Here is a 5,757-nt window from a genome sequence, read left to right on the forward strand (position 1 = left end):
TCATACTGAAGCCCCTAATCTAGTCTATATGTTTGGTGTCAGAAAACATCACACATCTGCCTCTTTCACACTTATTGTGGACTGTATAGAGTACTCAATAATGCAAGACATTCCATGTGTGCTAGGACCATTTTTTTTAACAAAATCATAAAAATCTGTAAAGCTCCTTAAGAAAAACAGCCCTATAAATAACAGATATTAATCATGGTTTTCTACAATGATTCCTTCAAAGTCAAAGTACTTCTACAAAAGAAACATTTATTATGATTTCTGCCCTAGGTACAGTGAAAAACAACTATTCCTTCTAGTGTCCAGCTAAATTATTGATTATATTAGAATTTCACTACAATTCTCTTTCTGTGTGATTTTTAGATTGTGTCAGGTTTACAATAAAATTGAACCATCACATGGGTATTTCAATACCTACATACACATAAGAGCATTCATATGTGAAAAATACATATGAATAATACCAATTTTGCTGGAGATGTCTTTCTAAGATGTGACAAGGCATATTACTAAATTGTGTTCCTATACTGCATGATTTTTTATTATTTGCGACTTTGAATTATTTTATATTTAGAAAATAAAATATTGAATAATAAATTTCATGCTATGATTAATTCTAATAGATAAAACATAACATTTTATTTTCCTTTCTAAAAATGTTATTAAAGGAATAGGCTTACTTTTATTTGACCTCAGGGGTTCCATTATAGACTTCATATTTTTCTTACAGAGCATTAGCATAGCAAATGAGTATACGCTTTAAGACAAAATAGATAAATTCTAATTTTAAATAGTTATATTCTTTTCTTTTAATGCATCACATAAATTACTTCTAATCCCTCATAGCCATCTTAGTATAAGGAAGTATTTCATAACATAGCTTTACCTTTGCAGAGACTGTCATGGTTGGACTTTGGAACCAGAAAGTCTGACTATAGGTCTACTTTTTGGCAAGGCTCTCAAAGATGGTGATTGGATGATGGTTGGTAGAGAGCAAGACCTTACACATGGAAGTTTAGAAAGGAAATATTTACTAAAAAGGGAATATCATGGGTTTGAAATCACTTATATTCCAAGTAGTTGATGTGATTTTTTATTAAGAATTAAAAAATGTCTCCATATCTGAATGTTATAGTGCTTATGCAAAATTAATGTAGACTCATACATGGGACTTATTTTTACCTTGAAGCTGTGTTATTCATATGCAATTTATATATTATAGAACCAAGAACTTAACTTTTCTTTATGGGTAAAATAATCTCAATATGATCCATGTATAGAATTTTAATAGTAAGTTGGAGTTAAAAGTTAGCACTTAGATCTTGGTCCTATATAAATCTGAATATAATACTGGTCAATATTAATATGTCCTTGGACCATTTTATGAGGATGACCCTCTTTTGTGGGTACAGATTCACTAAAGCAGCTTGTTCTTATTTACTCTTCCTGAATATCAACTATTCAGGGACATTTATATTACACTCCACTGAATTCTAATCCCATGAGTTAAAAAGAAGCAATTCTAGATGCAAATACTGCCACCCAGTCTGCCAAAGTTGAAATAAAAAAAAAGAGTGAATTAACAGGTTCATTACACACTGTGCAAATTTAAATGCTTCACACTATCATTTTACCAGCAGCTAAACAACGCTACTCTTCTGTTCCATTAGAAAGAGAAGATTCTGGAAGATGAAGTTTCTTCTTCTTGCTCTAGCCTGTTTGGTTTCTGGCAACAAGCAACCCTTACAGGTACAGGGTTGGGCTATCAGGGAGTTATGAAAGAATAAACTTTGCTGTAGTCAATTTATCACAGTTGGAACTGACAATCAATGTGATTCTCTAAATATATTCATTCCGTTTGTGTTTTTGTACTTGGAATATATTCCATGTCTTAAACAGGGTTTGTTTTAGTTTGAGGTTATAATTACTTCATTTTAACTTCATATATTTCCTAATATTATTTTTTCTGGGTAAAAGGCATAAAAATGAACCTTATTATTGGTATGTTTTTATCTTTTATATTCTACACTAATACAGTGAGGACTCTTAGTACAATATAAACAACATCAATTTGATATCTGAAGGGTAAACACATTATATATCGCATATTTGAGGAATAGATATTTCTACTTTAGAGTTACTGCACTATGATCAATGGGTGAGATAATATTAATATTAATCATAATGCAGAAATATTTCCAAAACAGGAACTGATTTTTTTGAAGTTCTATTTTACATGTTTGTGTATGTAATTTACCTTAAACTTTCACAAAATTTATTTTATTGTTTTATGTGTGTTGGTGATTGGTCTGCATTTTCCCCTATGTATGTGTAGTACCTACCAGGCCATAAGATATCCCTCATAAGTGACATAATAGGAGATTATATGCAAACATATGGGTGTGGAAACTCAAACATATATGATCTGATCGATGACTTTAATTCGTATTATATTTTAGTTTTCAGGGAAATTCAATACTATCTATCTAGCAAGTAAATCTATGGGAGCAACAGCTGAAAATAGTCCAGAGCGTATTCTGATGCGTGAGGTTAACTTTTTTAAGAAAAACAGTGTCATGAGCATGACGTTTTATGTCAGGTGAGAATATGCATTTCATTAGAAGAAATACTTTGTTAAAATGGAAATCAAGGCATTAAAATGTTTCTGGAATGAGAAGATGATTGGGATTTGATAGTAATTTGAGAAATCTGGAGTTGTGAGTGACTGCAGCTAAAATATATTAAACTTGAGTGTTCACTTATTGATTTTTGAATCTTTCTTTATATTAAAATGGTAATCATGTAAAAATTAGTAAAATGTATCATGTATTGGAAACTATGTTAGTAAAAGTAAAATATTAATATATGTCAATATGAGTAAAGGAACTCCTGATATCAAATATGACAAAAGCAGTGTTTGGAACCTCACTGTGAAGAATTTTTCTCTTCTTGAAAAAGATCCGGATACCTCTATATCTAGCAATGCATACATGAGGTCACTTGCTTCACTTTGGTGAGTTGGAAAATTCTGACAATTAAGGGTTTAAGCCCCACTCTGATCCATAAGTCTTGGCATACACAGGAAGTTGTTCCATTTCTGACAGGAATCACAGACTGAAAATATGATTAATGAAAATATTGCCAAACCAAAGATTAACATCATAGAATACAGGATCAGGGCCAGAAATGTGTCCCACTTTGATCAAGATATGACTTCTTAGGGGACAAATATGCACATGATGATAAATGTGAAATAAGGAGAGTTTATTGTTTCATATGTATGTTTAGGAAAAATGGGAATTGCCAGCTACACACAGTTTGGGCTGATGAAACTCAGTGGAAGTATTGCCTAATAAAATGTGAGTTCAGTGTTGACTGCATTATTAACATGTTTTTTGAGGGATATGATTTTAATCAAGAGTGTCTTTCATGGATCAATGGTCCATTGTGTCTCATTTTACAGGTAAAACATGCAAAAATCAATGTCCTAAAAGAAATGGGACTCATTACCTGCCTACCATATATACATTGCGTGATGCAGTTCAACATTTTCCAAATATCTACGTTTATTCACGTTATATGGGAGGCCTAATTAGAAGTGAGTAAAATAGCCATTATAAACTCTCACCCAATATTGGAGGGGCTAATACAGATTTGAACGAATCTTCCTAGGTGGTAGAAAACAAAAATAAAACAAATAAATAAATACAGGTTTTGCTGAAGTTGGTCAAGTACAGATATTCACTTGATTTTTTAATTTTATGTTAGAAGAGGATAAATTGTTTAACTGATTCAATAATTTAATGCAGAATGATAACAAATTAGTAGTATGCTAGGAATAATATTATTTGGAAAGAATTTATAGTGTTTTAAAAATAATATAATTAACAAATTATGAAACAAATCTAGAAAATATTACATGGCATAAAAGGTTCTGTTTATGAATAATTATTTCATATTACATAAATTAAAATTAATTATAGGATAACACATAATTTGTATATTATAAATCATAGACAAGTTATTATCATAAGATGATAAATATAAGCATATGATGATAATCAGTAAAAAAATGAGGTCATGAATTTGAAGGAGTATGTTGATAATTACACACTCAGATGTTTATGAGGAAAGGGAAATTTTAAATGGTATAATGATATTGAAATTTAAAAACTGAATGGTAAATAAATAAATAAATAAATAGAAACTCTATATCATGTTGTTAAGAAGTAAAATTTTCTTTTTATCAGCCCAAACTTATTTTCCTATTATGATACATTTTGCCTCAAACACTACCATCCTATTCGAAGCACAATTTATGAATGATGGGAAGTATTACCAGAAACTGTCAGGAGTTCTGGGTAGGTAAATCATTTATGGGAGAAATCAATTTTTTTCTTGTAGTTAATTGCAACCCAACTGTGTCCCATGCATTTAGTTTAATGGCACACTGGTGCTGGAATATGGTTATGAACATATTTTAAGTTCAGTCATGATTGGGTGAAATTCAAGTTGAATCGTGAATGATAATACATTTAATTAATATTCAATGATAATTTTAATATTCTTGAATTTAAATCAGCATTTTAGATATCATGGGATGGAGAGTTATTATGTTATCCACAGTAAGAATGTCTAACCTGACTTCAGAAAGATTTTTGACTGGCATCTAAATTTAGGTTGGGAGGATAGGGTGAGGTAGCAAGATTTACCAACTGATGAGAACACTTGATGAATTTAGACGATTACATGCAATTATAGTGTCTGTGTCTTCTGACTTTTATTCCATGAAATGCAGCAACTGGAACAAATGTCACTAAAGAAATGTGGGACGAATACGTGAAGCTAAATGAGTACCTCAAAATTCCTATTGAAAATATTGAAAATGTCTATGAAACAGGTAATTTGAATCCTGTAAATGTGACCTGAAATTAGAGCAAATGATAAAGATTCTTGATTTGCATCTCAGCAACATAAAATCATTACATGAAAATATGAAAGAAATTCAATAATATATCTAAATGTCTTCCTCTCTGTATCACCTCACAGATGTGTGTCCTAAATAGGAGCCTTGATGTCATGAGCAGAAAATTTGTATTGGTCACCATTTTCAATTCACTGGAATTAAATTTTGAGGTCAATTCAAGACTGTAAACACAAAGTATTTACAATTGCCACTCAGGAGTTCAAGGCCAGCCTGTGCTACAGAGTGAGTTCCAGGAGAGCCAAGGCTACACAGAGAAGCCCTCTCTCAAAAAAACAGAATGAGAAAAACATTGAAATAAATAAAATAAAAATACAAAAGAAAGAAACATGTCTAAAATTATCTACCATGATCAAATTTACTTCACACCAGTACATATAATACATTACATATATGGGCTCAAAAATAGGAATATATGATCATCTCATTAGATGCAAGGAAGACCTTTCACAAAGTTCAATGTATTTTCATGATAAAAGTCCCAAAGAGATGAATGATATAAATGACTTATCAACATTATGAAGGTAAAATACAAACCCACAGCCAACACTATGCTAAACAGGGAGTAACTGAAACATCTTCACAAAAATCCAAAACAATATAGTGATATCCTCTCATTGCTCTTCTGTTCAAACTAGTGCCTAAAGTAGTAAAAAAAAAAAAAAAAAAAATAGGAGAGGGACTAGAAAGAAAGCAACCATATTTGTAGAAACTCTGAGTGTGTATATAAAACACCCTAAACACTTTGGTAGAAGACACCTGTA

General features: G+C 30.9%; 1 long non-coding RNA gene across 1 annotated transcript; it reads left to right on the forward strand.

Moving 5' to 3' along the window:
* Positions 1 to 1,633: 1,633 nt before the first annotated feature.
* LOC110287951 lies at positions 1,634 to 5,192 on the forward strand. Its single transcript, XR_002377262.1, has 4 exons — positions 1,634 to 1,758; positions 2,469 to 2,608; positions 4,808 to 4,909; positions 5,059 to 5,192. It is a non-coding gene; the product is annotated as an uncharacterized LOC110287951 (long non-coding RNA).
* Positions 5,193 to 5,757: the final 565 nt, after the last annotated feature.

The sequence above is a fragment of the Mus caroli genome, unplaced genomic scaffold (genome assembly GCF_900094665.2).
Source record: "Mus caroli unplaced genomic scaffold, CAROLI_EIJ_v1.1 scaffold_15022_1, whole genome shotgun sequence".
NCBI classification, from domain to species: Eukaryota; Metazoa; Chordata; class Mammalia; order Rodentia; family Muridae; genus Mus; species Mus caroli.